This window comes from Odocoileus virginianus, chromosome 11 (assembly GCF_023699985.2).
Source record: "Odocoileus virginianus isolate 20LAN1187 ecotype Illinois chromosome 11, Ovbor_1.2, whole genome shotgun sequence".
Taxonomy (NCBI): Eukaryota; Metazoa; Chordata; class Mammalia; order Artiodactyla; family Cervidae; genus Odocoileus; species Odocoileus virginianus.
The window spans coordinates 10,020,539-10,038,198 of record NC_069684.1 but is presented as its reverse complement, the minus strand read 5'-3'; the positions used below and the strand labels follow the sequence as shown (position 1 = coordinate 10,038,198).

General features: G+C 37.1%; 1 protein-coding gene and 1 non-coding gene across 4 annotated transcripts in view; one reads left to right on the top strand and one right to left on the bottom strand.

Moving 5' to 3' along the window:
• RPS6KC1 (ribosomal protein S6 kinase C1) overlaps window positions 1–17,660 on the bottom strand; it is a 203,638-nt gene that overhangs the window by 53,209 nt on the left and 132,769 nt on the right. The gene's annotated exons all lie outside the window — the stretch shown is intronic.
• TRNAG-CCC (transfer RNA glycine (anticodon CCC)) lies at window positions 8,793–8,865 on the top strand. The gene has a single exon. It is a non-coding gene; the product is annotated as a tRNA-Gly (tRNA).

Genomic DNA, 17,660 nt, shown 5'->3' with positions numbered 1-17,660 from the left:
AATATATCCCTGTGTAAATCAGCAGTGATATCTCTTTGCTTGTCTCACTTAGTCATGAAGTATGAAGTAGATCAGATTAAAAGGCCAAATTAAGATCGATAAACACGGCTGAGAAGGGCTACTTTGTTTACATTTACTTTCTTCTCCTACCAAGTTTGTTTGTGACTAGACAATGTTCACATTGAGGCAATAAACACAAGAACATATGTGATTTTTTTTAAATGTGCCCTTTGACTGTCAATTTCTCCCAAACAGGTGTTGGCTAAATGATTATAAATTGGCCTCTGGATACACCTCTTCAACTGAGCCGTACAGGGCTGGTGATAATATAATTAGACCTAAAAACATCAGGCTGGTGAATGCTTTCCATCTGTTTGGCAATAATGTTTAGTTAACAATAGTCTTTAAAAGAAGCACCTTCAACTTCAGTTCTTAAAGTTATTTATAGAGCCATTCTTAACACACCAGCACTCCTGCTAACAAGAGCTTTAGCCACTTGGAAATTATTAGCCATACGGCTGTATACAAAGAGAAACGACTGCATTTAACATCTGTATCTTTCCAAATTTACACGCTTCAACCTCATTTAGAGTCATTTCTTAATGAACAGTGCTATGGCACTGCATTAATATTATAGTTGCATGCACAAAGATCATAAGGAGCCAAACATTTTTTTAATGCCAACAGTAGGCCAATCTGTAATGAAGCTGTCAGCATAAAGGACAAAATAATAGCTTCTTTAACCCTCAAACAGAATTTGTTCATTTGTGGACTAGAACACATCAATTTAAAAACTGCTCATGGGTTTGCTCACCTTTATAAAGACAAAAATCTAATCTAGTACTAATTTGATACAATTGTCTTTCCAATGAAAGGCTCCTAAAACCAGCTTTTATTTCATGATAAAACAAGTTCTATAACTCAAACTGTCATGAAATAATTATCTTGGATGGCATACCTTATTGAGAGAATACAATTAATGTATTTTTCCCTTTCATTTTTCACACTTACTTATCAGCACTATATTAGCATATGGTCTAACAGGAGAGATTACTCCATCTTTGCCCATGATAATATATAGAATCACTGCTCCTAACTGGGAAAAAAAAAAAAAAAGCAAACAACTTATCCCTCCAGGATTAGCCTCATCTGTTCCTCAATTCCACCAGCACAATGAGACTTGCTTACTTTCCTTTCACAACAGTAGCAGGAAAAGCTCCAGTTGACTATCAGTAAATTTTGTTAATTAGAATGGGGAAGGCTTGACATTTAAGTAGGTTTAACTAGGTACTACCTGTGGAAAGATAGGGGAGGTAGGACAGCATATCAAAAGTATCAAATGAGAATTATTTTTTAGGCACATGAAAAATAAATTTGGAGAAAAGAAAAGAGAAAAACAGCAATAAAGACACAATGACTATGGTGAGGAAGTACAGAAAGTTCCCTTCGGTGAAGATTATATGTCACCTATTTTTGAATTTTTTTAGATACTTAATTTAAATGTTGACATTCAAAGTCTGTAAGCCTCTAGAAGTAACTTCAGCTCCAATTCCTTTAAGAATAAAGATTACCTGGGTAATCCAAGGGAACACCTCTCACTACTTTGGTGCCACTTATTTCAAAGAACTCCAAAATAATGAATAAAAGTGGGTTTTTTTGTTTTTTTGTTTTGAATATTTAAGAAAAGCCTACAGAGACAGCCATACTGGGACAAACAGCCTTCCCTTTAACAGCTGTCACAGTACTATTCCTATTGACTGGACATCATCTAAATGGACTTCAGTTGTGCAAGTTACACCACTTAGAAATCACACATGAACATACCAGAGAACCAGGGGATCAACATAAGAAAGAGTCCAGAGAAAACAGAGAAGCCCAATCAGACAAGTTAGCTAGTTTTTCTCAACACAGTTCCAGATAAATAAGGTTATACTTACTATACTCTCTTGAACAGCCCACACTTGACCATTATTAGATTCACTAAACTCATCTTGGCAGTGTTACAGGTACTGGTAACGTTATTCTTCTGTAGAAACAGTCACAAACCTAAAGTACTAAACCATTGCTTTCTCTGTCAATACCACTTGGTGATAATCAGATGTTACTCAAAATGTACTTTGACTGTTAAATGTTAATTCCATACCTTATTCTCATGAGATAAATCTTATAAAAATTCAACAGCAGAAAACAAAGAGTACTCGGTGAACTTTAACACCAACAATTCTTCCAGTTCTTCCCACCAGGGTCTAACTTTCTCTTTTTTGGACATCAGAAGCCAGCGGTGTTCCCTGTACTACGGCCCGGCAACTCCAAAAGTAAAGGATACTCAGCCTACCACTTTTGTCCCTAAGAAACTGCAGCGCCAGGAGCGTCAGCATGAACAGACAGCGGAGAGGCACTTCTTGCCCTCACCCCATGAAACCAATCTGTTTTTGATGGTCCTGTGTTCACAAAAGTTGTTTCACTGATAAGAACTGAAGTATGAAGAGTAACATTTGACATGGATACTTGCAACTCTATCCTAAAGGATACAGAGTTCAAGGGTATGTTTTCAGTAAAGCATAAAAAGTACCCTTGTGACTGAAGGGGAACAGAAAAAAAATTCTTTGATGTCTTACCAGTGTTTTATTGGTGCTAGAATTTCCAACATAAGACAACATCATGAAGTAAGTGAACAAACAATCCAAAAGGATATTGCTTTGTGGATTGATGGCAAAGCCAAAAACATAACCAACCAACTTACAGCAAGGTGAAATATCATTTTGAAGTGGGCTGAGTTCTCTAGGCGTCTATAACCTAAAAATATCTTCAAATGCAGGAAACAACGTAACTGATCTACTAGGATTGTATGGAAGTAGTATGCAAGATCCACATTGCTTTCCAGTTATTAAATTCCAAATTATCACAAATCAAAATATAGTTTAAATGTTTATCCCAATACATTTAATTCCCCAAAACATCCCATTTCAGTTTACCTAAATCTCTTATCTGCCTTTACTACAAACAATTGGGGCAGGAACAAGGGGGAAAGAGTGACATAAGGACAAGCAAGCAACACAAAACTAAGCTGGTAAATAACTAATTTCTCTATAAGAAAACAACTGATCTTAGACGTCTTTAAATGCCCACACATTTGCAAAGGTTTGAGTATGCTAATTTTTTAATTAAAAGATATTTCAGCAGTGAAAGCTCTTTCATATGCACTACTGATTCTTCATCAAACGTTAACTTTCCAACTCAACACCAGTATAGCCGGTGGCAGCCTGAAGGTTCACCATCTGCTGCTACCCAAAGTCACTGTGGCCACCTTCAGAACATATGCATCAAAGCCTGGAGATAAGAGACCGAAGGAATACTGCCTAAGTCAGCATAAGGGCGATGACAAACCCAGAGGCAGGCAACAGGCAAACTACCAGAAAATTTAGAACACCACGAACCATCAGTCACCTCTTCAAATACATACCCAAGGTCACAAGGGACTCTAGCAGCTGAACAAACAGCCAAGAGAAATACTACCACTAATGCAATTTACTTAAGTAAATAAGGATGATGATTTTTTCCTTAATGGAGAGGGGACAGTTATTTTTTAAACCTCCTATAATTTTATTCAAAGCAAGCATATGATAAATAAAATGAAATATAAAATTGAAGTTATATTAATCTATGAATAATAATAAAGGTATAAGTATATATTTTAGGCAGTCATAAAATAAGTTACTTTTCTTTGAAAGATTTACCTTCTGTGTACCATCATACCCACCATTCAAATATTACCAAAGTACTTTGAGATGAGATTTTATAAAATTCACAAAATAGCAATTAAAAACCCTGAGTTCTGGCTATTGAAAAATGTCATTTATTTAAGGTAATGATCATATTCACCACAATACTGCATATAGAAACATAATGTTGTGGTGTCTTTTAAAATACTAAAAAGAGAGAAACTCAAAAACCTGGCTATATTCAATTATAATACTGAATAATTGATATATTCACCTTAAAAGAAATTAACTAATATGAAATTTTCTTATACATCATCTTTGATTTCTAGGTTGGTTATTTTGGTTTCTTAAATGTAGTTAGAAAAAAAGCAATATAGAAAATATCTTTTAGAGTATATAAAGCATCTTTCAATTCTTAATTTGAAAATGGCAACAGATACATTTAGTTAGAATTCATCCTAATCTTAATCCAGATTTTTAAAAATTCTTCCAAACCTCCACAGCAAATTAGTTATAAATTAATTTAAAACTAGGGCATTATTAAGCATTCACATACCATAAGAACTGTCATAATGAAGCCCATTTGTCCTGCCCTCTATTTAAATTGAACACAACCTGTTGAGCACAACTATCTACAGTTTCTACAACCGGATACAATAGTGTAGTGTGTGTGTGCGTGTGTCCCAGGTGAATACAATTCATACCTCTGCATACTTAGTAATTTCAATAATAATCATGACGATTTCTTAAAGGGTCATAGTTTGTCACTTTGAGAGCTAAAAATAGAGTAAATATTATCAAAGTAACTTTATCTTCCAAGAAATGTTATGAATATATTATGAATCATAACATTAAAAAAAAAAAAGCAAGCAAGCATATTTTGGTGGTGCTAAAAGAATCTGCAAATACAAGTAATGTACTCAAAATTCAAAAACCAGTCATTCTCACACTATGTCATTGCTCCAAAGGGCACTGAAATATGGCTGGCAAAGTTCGTTTTCTTTGACAGACTAATATCAGAAAAGATAAAAAGGATTTTAAGGATGTTTCTCTACTTCCCTTCTAAAAGTCATTTGGCCAACACCTGGATTATTCATCCTTAGGCAAATAGCTAAATCTAGTCCTGCCCTACAGCAATACAAAACACATGTGATTCTCTAGAAAATAACCCAGGGAGTAATTATTTCAACCACAAAAATGAATTTTAAATCTCTTATATTCCTATTAGTTGAATGTCAATGAATGTGAACCATTCCTCAGTCATATCTCATATTAGGATGTGAAGTGAATGATTTAGTGAACAATAACCTATACAGAAAGGTCTTATATATTTACACACACACAAACATAAAAACAAGAAAAAAGTTTTACTGTGTATAATTTTTAAAATCCTCGGCCTATATATCTATTACTTCATAAAACATGCTTCCAAAGGACATGGTTTGTCTTTGTAAGAAAACAGGTATAAATACAGCAGAAGGCAGAATATAAAAGACAGAGAAATCAGGTTTAAAACAGAAAGGCTGAAGAGCTAGGAAAAACATCCACTTAGGAGGCTCTTCTCAGATCCAAATGCTTTAAAAGCTAGATCTCTACACCTCTGTCATTCTCATTTTGATTGTCTGTTTTCTGTTTTTGCAAAGCAACTTGCCCAAGGCCACAAAAAGATTACGCTAAAGAGAGGTTAAAACTCTGAAGTTCTGGGTTTATAGGCCCAAGTTCAGCTTATATCATTCAATTCCATAACGAAACCATTTATTTTATTTTTTTTGTTTGAATTCTGAAGTTCACTTGGGATAATGATTTGACACTGCTAACTTTAGATGAAAATTAACTCAAAAGTATGATCTGTTATACTTAGCTTTAAATACTTTTTTTTTTTTTGCATTTGCCAGAAACACCTAATACTCTAGTGCTGATAAAAATATCCATGAAATTAAAAGACACTTACTCCTTGGAAGAAAAGTTATGACCAACCTAGATAGCATATTAAAAAGCAGAGACATTACTTTGCAACAAAGGTCCATCTAGTCAAGGTTATGGTTTTTCCAGTAGTCATGTATGGATGTGAGAGTTGGACTATAAAGAAAGCTGAGCGCCAAAGAATTGATGCTTTTGAACTCTGGTGTTGGAAAAGACTCTTGAGAGTCCCTTGGACTGCAAGGAGATCCAACCAGTCCATCCTAAAGGAGATAAGTCCTGGGTGTTCATTGGAAGGACTGATGCTGAAGCTGAAACTCCAATACTTTGGCTACCTGATGCGAAGAACTGACTCATTTGAAAAGACCTTGATGCTGGGAAAGATTGAAGGTGGGAGGAGAAGGGGACGACAGAGATGGTTGGATGGCATCACCGACTCAAAGGACATGAATCTGAGTAAACTCCAGGAGTTGGTGATGGACAGGGAAGCCTGGCGTGCTGCAGTCCATGGGGTCGCAAAGAGTCGGACACTACTGAGTGACTGAACTGAACTCAACTGAACTCCGTCTTCATCTGTCTGATTTTTAAAAACAAATGGATTTCACATATCGTTAGCTTGCTTTTCCCCCCGTCCTAATGGTGTACTTTCATCATCTTTCCTTATCAGTGCCTCATATAGGTATCTATATTCAGAGAGGCAGTATAGTATAGCAAAAGAAAACAAGGAGCAAAGAGTCGGACATGACTGAGCGACTGAACTGAGGCTGAGACTGATTCATACTTTGACTTAATATTTTCATTCGGCTGCTGTCAACACACTCAAATAAATTTACAGGCCCTGCAAACTGAAATAAGTTCCTAAAAAATAGCAAGTATAAGCACATAGTTTGCATATAGTGTTCAAATTAGAGTAGTGTGTACTCAGCAAATGTTATCTTACAAAGGTAACAGGTTGACACAGAGCCTACACCTTCAAGTCAATCATATGTATCCCACTAAGTTGCCAATGTCAGAGACAGCCTGATTCCAAAGCAGAAGAACATGCTTCAAGGGCAAGAAAGCTTTAGATGCTATTATTTTTAAGTGTTTTAAATGAGTTTTGCACTTTTATAGCAGATGGAGTTGAAATGTTGGTACTGATTAAAATTTAAGTATTTTAATATGACCTAGAACATTTATATAGTTTAAAAATCCAAGTGCTGATGTTCTTAAAAACATTTCAAAATATTTCAAAGCACATATGAAACACAAAGAGACAACACTCATACTTAAACTGACAATTTCATTGACTGCAACAATTTCCCTGCCAAAAATCTATACATGTATTCCGTGAAAGATGGTGAAAAAGGGAGGAGGATGAATGCTTGGACAGTTTTCAAAACCACTCTCTTGCTCTGATCCTGAACATGCGGTATAGTTTGAGGTGCAGCCTCACAGAGTATGTGAAATCTTAAAATACATGTATTATTTCTTTTTGTCCCCTTTATAACTATTCAGCAAGCATTTATTAAATCCTTACTGGATAGACAGCAATATATTTAGTTAGGCATCATCAAAGAAAGAAAGAGAGGTAAATAAGGTATACTTTCTGCCCTCTAGGACAGGTTAACAATATATTTTAGGCAACTAGAGTGAAAATAAGACACAATCGAATGCTAAGTTTAACTCAAAGAAAGGGAAGATGAGTATTACAGTTGAGGACATAAGCTTTCAACTAACGTCGTGAAGACTGGACTATATATAGGTAGGCAGGAAGGAAAAAAGAAGAAAAAATTCACAGTTGAAGAAGCTAGGAAGAAAGCATGCTCTGAGTCTTGCACGCCTCTGTATACTGGCATTCCTTTAGCCTTCTATGAGTAACCCTACTCATTTCTCATGTCTTTGCTTTACTTTCTTTAAAAAGCCTCTGGAGAGCCCCAAGTTAGGTATCCCTCTTACACGTTCTCATAACACTCGAGTGTACTTCCCTCACTGAAAACAGTTTCACATCGTATTGTAACTGCTATTTCCCACTAAATTATAAACTCTGAGAGGGTAGAGATGAGGTGTTTTATTCACCATTGTATCTCCAGTGGCTATTATCACATTTGACATATAGCAGGAGCTCAACAAAATCACTGCAGATGGTGACTGCAGCCATGAAATTAAAAGATGCTTACTCCTTGGAAGGAAGCCTATGAAAAAGCAGAGACATTACTTTGCCAACAAGGGTCCATCTAGTCAAGGCTATGGTTTTTCCAGTAGCTATGTATGGATGTGAGAGTTGGACTATAAAGAAAGCTGAGCGCCAAAGAATTGATGCTTTTGAACTGTGGTGTTGGAGAAGACTCTTGAGAGTCCCTTGGACTGCAAGGAGATCCAACCAGTCCATCCTAAAGGAAATCAGTCCTGGGTGTTCACTGGAAGGACTGATGTTCAAGCTGAAACTCCAATACTTTGGCCACCTGATGCGAAGAACTGACTCATTTGAAAAGACCCTGATGCTGGGAAAGATTGAGGGCAGGAGAAGGGGACAACAGAGGATAAAATGGTTGGATGGCATCACCGACTCAATGGACATGAGTTTGGGTAAATTCCGGGAGTCGGTGATGGACAGGGGGGCCTGGTGTGCTGTGGTCCATAGGGTCACAAAGAGTTGGACGACTGAGTGACTAAACTGAACTGAACCGAGGAGCTCAACAAATATTTTCTGAATTAATGAATGAATGAAAAAATAGAAAAGACCTGGAGAGAAATGGTGAGGAGGTAGGTCAGTTAGAATAAATGGCCCCTACCTGTTTTTAAGATAATGTGAGTAGAGAGGTATCATTCATTCATTTATTCATTTTTTTCAACACATATTTATTGAGTATCTGCTGTTCCTAAAGTCACTATGCCAAATGTCAAAAATACAAAATTAAATAAGACATAGTCACCAAGCTGGTACTTGACATGTTATAGAGGCTTCCTCTTCAAAGGCACATTATCTTCTGCCCAAGATTTACACTACCTTTCCTGCCTAAAATTAAGAGATGTCTATGCTACCGTATCAAAATACACAAAAATGTTAATATTTAGGAATAAAAGAAGAAAAATACTTGATATTTGAGGCATGTGAAGGCTTGTTGGAGGAGGCATAGAAACAGTATCAAAAACTACCATACAGGGATCTCCCTGGTGGTTCAGTGGCTAAGACTCTGCACTCCCAATGCAGAGGGCCTGGGTTCAATCCCTGGTCAGGGAACTAGATACCACATGCCACAACTAAGAGTTCGCATGCCACAGCTAAAGAGCCCACACACCACAGCAAAGATCAAGGATCCTGCATGCTGCAGTTAAGACCCAGAGCAGGCAAATAAATAAACATTTAAAAAAATAAACCTACCATATAATATGGATGAATGCTATGGCAGAAAGGTTCAAGGCATTAAAAAGACACAGCAAAAGATATTGAAAAATATCACACAGTAGAGGTAAGCAAGGGAGCCTTCCAAGAGAAGATAATAATTCAGAATGAGACAAAATTAAGTGAGGAACAGAAAAAAAAAGTCACTTCAGGTAGAGGGGTACATCGTGTGTAAAACATGATGCCTTGTGTACCTTACAAGTTCCACAGGGCCGTACCCAAGGAAGCGTGCCGAGGTGGTCTGCGAATGATCTTTGCAGGCTTAGATAAAAAGTGCAAACATTATCCTGAAAATCTATGTGATGGTATTAAAGACTCATAAGCAAGAGAGTTATCAGCTTTAGAAAAATCACTTCTCTAAAGCACCCATTTAATGAATTATTCTGACAGCAGTGTCAACAATGAACTGGAGGAAAATCAGATTAGAGGCAAGTATAATATGTATTAAAAGGTGAATAAAGAGAATAGTGTATGCCTTTAAACTTACAAGTAACTTGGGATGCCTAAGTTTTTATTTGAAACAGTTGAAGGTTAGTTGTAACTAGCAGTGCCCAGAAGGTACTGGGTCAACTTGAAATAATTATTCTAGCTATATGTCATCTATAGGATTCTTTGTCCTATTTTGGTGAAAAAAAAAATTGTTAACTTGAAAAAGGTCAACAAAGACATGTTGATCAAAATCATGGACACCACAAAGCTGAGAGGTTCACACAATGTGTTAAATTTAACATTCTCTGAAATATAGATCACTATCCCCTATAGAAACTGGTGATGCACAGGGAAGCCTGGCGTGCTGCAGTCCATGGGGTCGCAAAGAGTCAGACATGACTGAGAGGCTGAACTGAACTGAAAGAAAATTTTAAAGCTATATAATAATGGCTACAAAGAAAACAAGAGAAGAGATGAGTAAAGATGGAAGACAGAAAACAGAATGAATCAGATACTACAGACAGCTAAAGCAGGGATTGAAGAGTGGCACTGAAAACAGGGCTTTATGTGAAAACCTACATACCAGATTGATGAGGACAGTGGTCCTCCTTCAACCACTAGGCTCCCAAAATCCTGGTTGGCCTAATACTATATCCCTCAGTAAGAGACTGTAAAGTTCTTTTCTAAGAAAACCAAGTAACCTAAAAGATAAGGCATATAGACACTGACATTATTAGGTCCCCTAATAAAACATCTGTATCATTACCCAAATTGAAGGTCACCAAATGCCCAACTCAACAAATGAAAAATAAAATAAAATAAAATCCCACCAAAACAAATCACTGTGAAATTCTGGAACAGTCAGAGGGTCAGAGAAAAGAGCCTATAGGCCTCCAGCAAGCTGAAAGAAGGTGCGGGTGGCGGTGGGGGAAAGGTCAGGAACTGGAATTCAACATAGAAGACTGATGAAAAGAATTCCCAGGAAACAAGTGAAAGTGTGATGAGGGTAGCTATGCAGAAGACCAAGAGAACAAACCAATCCAGACTTGAGAAGAGCAAAGAAGGAATCCAAGAGAGAAGACTTCGAGAAAACCACTGATCCAAAGTACTGTTGGAGGCACCTGGTGGTACTGAGACATTTTAAAGTTTTATCAAATGGTTTAGTAATAAATGTAAAAAATTAGAAGGACAGGGACATAGGGAAAAATAAGAGGAGGGTGATGGGGAGAACATAGGGAAAAATAAGAGGAGGGTGATGGGGAGAGAAGGAGGCCATTGATTAACCCTAAGGGAAAAAAAAAAAAAACAAAAAAATGTGTACAAGGAAAGTCTGAAGATATTTCAACAGATTGAAATTTTGGGCAAATTTAAGCAAAATAAAACTAGAAGAAACAAACAGAAAAACAACACCAACTGGAAAGACAACACACTGTCTTGAAATAACTAAAAATTGGTTATTGGAGAAGGGCAGTACTAAGGACTAAAGCAGAAGTACTTGGCTCAAGAGGAAAAAAAAAAGACTTTCTAAGAGTTTCAATTGTGTAAATGGAATGAGTGACTGAGACATTAAGTAGCTCAGTCTTCACTCACCCTTCTTTATAGTCCCTTCCATGTTGTTTTAGAATTTACATACTGACCTACATCTCTCCTACTAGACTATAAAGAAAAAACAAGTCAATAGAGCACCCAACACAGTGCCTGTCGCATGGGGGCATTCAAAAGAAGTTTGTTAACAAATAAAACACCCTAAACCGGAACAGCCATTCAGTGGGGCACGAGAGATGGCCCACAAGATCTGTAATTCACCGGGTCAGATGACCTTAAAGTCCTTTCTAACCCTGAGCTTGTATATGCCAAGCCACTAGGAGGTAAAATGAAACTAGTTCCTTTATTCCAAAATTACTTAGGTTATCATATTATAAAACTGCCCATACAAATCTACCCCTAAAAATATTAGATAATCATACTTTAAATACAGAAAGAATGAGTCCTTTAGAACAAAAAATACTCCATTAATCTAATCTATTAACATTAATATCACAGATAAAGGGATTTGCAAGTATAGCATTCATTTTTATATATTCAATTATAGTTAAGACATATATTCTGAGAGACAGAATAAGATATATAAGTATTGAACATAATGAAACAATCAAAAGGCATGTGTGTGTGTTTATCAATCATGTGACTGTCCCTTGTTTTAAAAAACAGGTATATTAGACACCATTCTTTAAAGATGATATTACTAGTTATAATCAAAGTCTACTTTGATTTCATGTATAAAAACTGTGGCTAAACTACATGCCCTTCAACAATATGCATAAATTAGCTTTTGGTTATTAATGTTATCAGCACAATCCAACTCTATTGTTAACGATTCCTTAGGTTCTTGAAGCAGTTTTAGGTTCACAACAAAATTGAACAGAAAGTACAAAGTTTCCATACATTCCTCCTGCCCCCAAACACCCTACAAGCTCCACCATCATGAACATCTTGCAGCAGAGTGGTACATTTGTTGAAACTGATGAACCTAGAGTGACACATTATTATCACCCAAAGATCACAATTTAAGAGTTTACTCTTGATATTTCAATGGTTTTTGACAAACGTGCAACATGTACCTACCATTATATCAAGCAGAATAGTTTCACTGCCCCCCAAAATTCTGTCTCTACCTATTCATCCTTTCTTCCTCCTCCTAATCCCTTGTAATCACTAATCATTTTACCATCTCCCTGATTTTTTGCCTTTGCCAGAATGTCATATAGTTACAATCATACATGTACCTTTTTCAGATTTGTATCTTTCACCTGTTTGGGCTTCCCAGGTGGCACTAGCAGTAAACAACCCCCCTGCCAATGCAGGAGAAATAAGAGACGCAGGTTCAGTCCCTGGGTCAGGAAGATCCTCTGGAGGAGGAAATGGCAACCCACTCCAGTTATCTTTGCCTAGCGTCCCAAGGGCAGAGAACCTAGAGGGCTACAGTCCACAGGGTTGCAGAGAGTCAGACACGACTGAAGCAACCTCGCACACACACAGGCAGCACGCACATCTTTCACTCAGAGATATGCATTTAAAGTTCCTCCATGTCTTCATGGTTTGATAGCTCATTTCTTTTAAGCACTGAATAATTTTCCATTGTCTAGATGTAGTGTACCACAGTTTATTCATCCCATGAAGGGCATCTGGTTGCTCCCAAATTTTGACAATTATAAATAAAGCTGTTATAGCATCAAAACATGTACATTATCTAGGGTGAAACAGATCACCAGCCCAGGTTGGATGCATGAGACAAGTGCTCGGGCCTGGTGCACTGGGAAGACCCAGAGGGATTGGGTGGAGAGGGAGGTGGGAGGGGGGATCGGGATGGGGAATACATGTAAATCCATGGCTAATTCATGTCAATGTATGACAAAAACCACTACAATATTGTAAAGTAATTAGCCTCCAAATAGTAAAAATAAATGAAAAAAAAAAAACAACTAAAAAATAAATAAATAAATAAAGCTGTTAAAAACATACACATAAACATGAATAAACATACACATGTAGACTTCTGTGTGGATATTAGGTTTTCAACTCATTTGAGTAAATAACTAATAAGCACAATTGCTGGATTATATAGTAAAAGCATGTTTAGTTTGGTAAGAATCTGTCACATGTCTTCCAAAGCGGCTGCAGCGTTCTGCACTCCCAGCCAGCAATGAACGAGTCCCTGTTGTTTCACATCCTCGCCAGCATTCGGTGTTGTCAGTGTTTCCGATTTTGGCCATTCCAATGACTTCCCTGGTGGCTCAGCAGTAAAGAATCCGCCTGCAATTCAGGAGACGCGGGTTCGGTCACTGGGTCGGGTCAGCGAGATCTCCTAGAGAAGAAAATGGCAGCCCACTCCAGTATTCTTGCCTTGGAAATCCCATGGACAGAGTAACCTGGCAGGCTACAGTCTACAGGGTCACCAAGAGTCCCACATGACTGGGCAACTAAACAAGAAGAAGTATCTAGTGATATTTCACTGCTGTTTTAGTTTACATTTCCCTGATGTATGATGTGCAGTATCTTTTCATATACTTACTTGCCATATGTATATTTCATTTGGTAAGGTTCCTATTAAGTCTTCAGCCCATTTTTTAATTGGATTGTTCATTTTCTTACTGCTAGGTTTTAAGAGCACTTTGTATATTCTGGATAACATTCCTTATGATATATGCTTTTACAAATATTTCTTCCCAGTCTATAACTTGTCTTCATTATCTTGACAGTGTTTTTCACGAGGAGAAGTTTTTAATTTTGATGATGTCCAGCTTATTGAATATTTTTTTCATGGATCATATCTTTGGTGTTATATCTAAAAAGTCACTGCCATACCCAAGGTTGTTTAGATTTTCTCCTATGCTATAAGATTTTTATACCTTTGTGTTTTTCTTTAGGTCTATGATCCACTTTGAGTTAATTTTTTTCAATGATGTGTCTGTGTCTAGGGCCCCTTTAAGGTCTGCGTCTAGGGCCCCTTTCTTCATGTGAATGTACACTGGATTTGGTGTTTCAGTACCATCTCTTGATGCAACTATCTTTCCTCCATGGTACTGCCTTTGCTCCTTTATCAAAGACCACTAGACTATACCCGTGTAGATCTATTTCTCAACTCCATTCTGTTCCATTTATCTGTCTATTCTTTCACCAATCCCACACCACTGTCTTGATTTCTATAGCTTCACAGAAAGTCTTAAATTCAGGAAGAATTACTTCTCTGAATTTGTTCTTTTCCTTCAATATTGTGTTAGATTTTCTGGAACTTCTGTTCCTCTATAAAAACTTTAGAATCATTTTCTCAATATCCACAAAATAACTTGCTGTGATTTTGACTGAGATTGTACTAAATGTATAAATCAAGCAGGGAAGAACTGATATCTTGACAATAAAAAATCATCCTACATATGAACATGGAATATCTTGCCGTTATTTAGCTCTTCTTTAATTTTTTTCATTAGAGTTTTATAGTTTTCCTCATATAAGGTTGCATATATTCTGTTAGATTTATGTCTAAGTATTTCATTTTTTTGGAAGTGCTGATATAGGTGATATTGAGTTTTTAAATTCCCCTTGTTCACTGCTGGTATATAAGAAATGATTGACTTTTATATATTAACCATGTATCTTGCAGCCGTCCTATAATAGTTTAATAGTTTCAGGAGATTTGTTTGGTGCATTTTTCATAGAGACAATCATGTCACCTTCAAATGAAGTTTTCTTTCTTCATTTCCAATTTTCGTATCTTTGTTTCCTTTCCTTACCTTACTACAATCGTGAGAACTTTCAGTAGGATGCTGAAAAGGAGGGATGAGAGAGGACAACCTTGCCTTGATCATGATCCGAGAGGAAAATATCAAGATTCTCAGCATTAAGGATGATGCAAACTATAGGAGTTCTGTAAAAGTTCTTTATCAAGCTGAGGTATTTTCCCTCAATTCCTAATTTGCCGAAAGTTTTTACCATAAATGGGTATTAGATTATGCCATATGCTTTTTCATAGTCAATTGAGAGGACGATGTGATTTTTCTTCTTTAGCCTCTAGATATGCTGGATAACATTAATTGACTTTGAACTGTCAAACCAGCCTTGCACACAATGGGATAAATACCACTTGGTCATAGTACATAGCTCTTTCTATACATTATTAGATTCAAATTCCTAATGTTTTTGTTAGGCTTTTTATATCTATGCTTATGAGAGATACTGGTCTATAGCTTTCATTTCTAGTAATATCTTTACTTCTGTTGTTAGGCTAACACTGGCCTCAGAGATTGAGTTAGAAAGTATTACCACTGCTTCTATCTTCTGGAAGAAATTATAGAATTGGTTCAATCTCTTCCCTAAATGTTTAATGGGATTCACCAGTGAATCCATCTAGGCCTGATGCTTTCTATTTTACAAGCTTATTAAATATTGGTTCACTTTTTAAATAGACATAGACCTACTCAGATTGAATATTTCTTGTGTGAGTTTCAGCAGACTATGTCTTTCAAGGAATTGGTCCATTTCATCTAGATGTCCAAGTTTGTGTAGACAGCACTGTTCACTGTATTCCCTTATCACCCTTTTAAGGTTTATGCCTAAAGTCATGTTCTCTCTTACATCTCTGATCTTAGAAATGTGTCTTTTCTCTTTTTTTATTAGTTAACCTAGATAAAAGCTTACTAACATTTTAACAGAACCAGGTTTGGGTTTTGTTCATTTTCTTTTTTGAGTTCCTGTTTTCAATTCTTATGATTTCTGCCTTAATTTTTATTATTTCTTTTCTTCTGCTTGTGCATACCCACTAAGTCACTTCAGTCACATCTGACTGTTTGCAACCCCATTGACTGTAGCTCGCCAGGCTCCTCTGCCCGTGGGATTCTCCAGGCAAGAATACTGGAGTGGGTTGCCGTGCCCTCCTCCAGGGAATCCTCCTGACCTGGGGTTCGAACTCATGTCTCACACATCTCCTGCACTGGCAGGACGGCTCTTTACCGCTAGTGCCATCTGGGGAGAGCCCGTGTTAGTCGCTCGGTCGGACTGCAACCCGCCAAGCTGCTCTGTCCACAGAATTCTCCAAGCAAGAATAATGGAGCAGGTAGCTATTCCCTTCTCCAGGGGATCTTCCCAACCCAAGGATCGAACCTGGGTCTCTTGCACTGCATGTGGATTCCTGAATCCATGCCTGGTGGACTACAGCTCATGGGGTCGCAAAGAGTCGGACACGACTGGGCGACTCTGTATTTATTTTGCTCTTCTTTTGCTCATTTCCTAGGATGGAAACTTAGATAATTGATTTTAGACCTTTCTTCAATTTTAATATATGCATTCAATGCTGTCAATTTCCTTCTAAGCACCACTTTCACTAGATCTCACAAATGTAAAATTGTTTATTTCTCCTTTCAGTTTTATCAGTTTTTTGTATGTGCATATCAGTATACTACTAATAATACACCAAACTTATATTTGGTGAATACATGTCTAGGACTCCTACATGTTCTTGATTAACCCTTTTATCATTATATAATTTTCCTGTCTCCAGTTAATTTTCTTTGCTCTGAAGCCAATTTTTACATTATCTGTTTGTTCTCTTTCTTTTTTGTTTCTGTTTTCTTTTTTGCCTTCCTGTGGGTTACCTGAATGCTTTTCAGAATTCCATTTGGTTTGTCTAGAGTGTTTTTTGGTGTATCTCTCTCTACGTCTACCTTTTTTCCTGCTTACTCTAGCCATCAGATACAAATGACATCACTGCCTACTGGTGTCATCATTTTACCATTTCAAATGAAGTGCAAAAACCTTACATTCCTTTATACTCCTTCATTTATAATTATCGTAAATATTTTCTCTTTACACTTAGAACTACATCAGACACGCATGAAGCAGGGCAGCCAGGGCTGGTGCTCGGTAACAATCTGAAGGGACGGGGCGGGGAGGAGTGGGAGGATGGGGGGACACAAGTATACCTGTGGCCTATTCAAGTTGATGTATGGCAAAAGCGATCACAATACTGTAAAGTAATTATCCTCCAATTAAAATAAATAAATGATTTTTTTTAAAAAAGAACTACATCAGACAGTATAGCTTTTGTTCAACCATAAAACAACTTACAATACTCAAGAGGGAAAGGAAAACATCCACTTGTATTTCACTCTTTTGTTCTTTCTTCCTTCTTAATACTTTAGAATTCCTGCTTTTATTATTTCCTTTCTGCTTAGAGAACTTACTGAAGCTATTCTCTGACAGCAGATTAGCAGGTGACAAACTCCCTTAGTGCTGCTTCGTCCTTCTCTTCAGCCTTCCAAAGGGCCGATTCCCCTTCTCTCTTTAACGGTGTTTTCACAGGACAGAGGGGCTGGGTTGACAGCTCTTTTTCAGCACTCGTGCGTGCCATGTCCCCACAGCCTCGATGATTTCTGCTCAGAAATCCACTGCCATTTGAACTGTTTCTCCTCAACAAGTACAGTGCTGCTTTCCTTGCACCACTTTAAAATGAAAGAGTTTCCAATCCCAATTAAAGAACAGAAAGTCACTTATTCCCTTTTGACTTCTAGACCAAGACACAGCTATGTAATTACTGTCCCTCTGGGTAATGACATCTGAGAGTCTTGAACCATGATACTAGATAGCAGTCTCACATTATACCAGTAGGTGTCACTCTATATATGATATATTAAAAGTCATTTAAGTCTCAA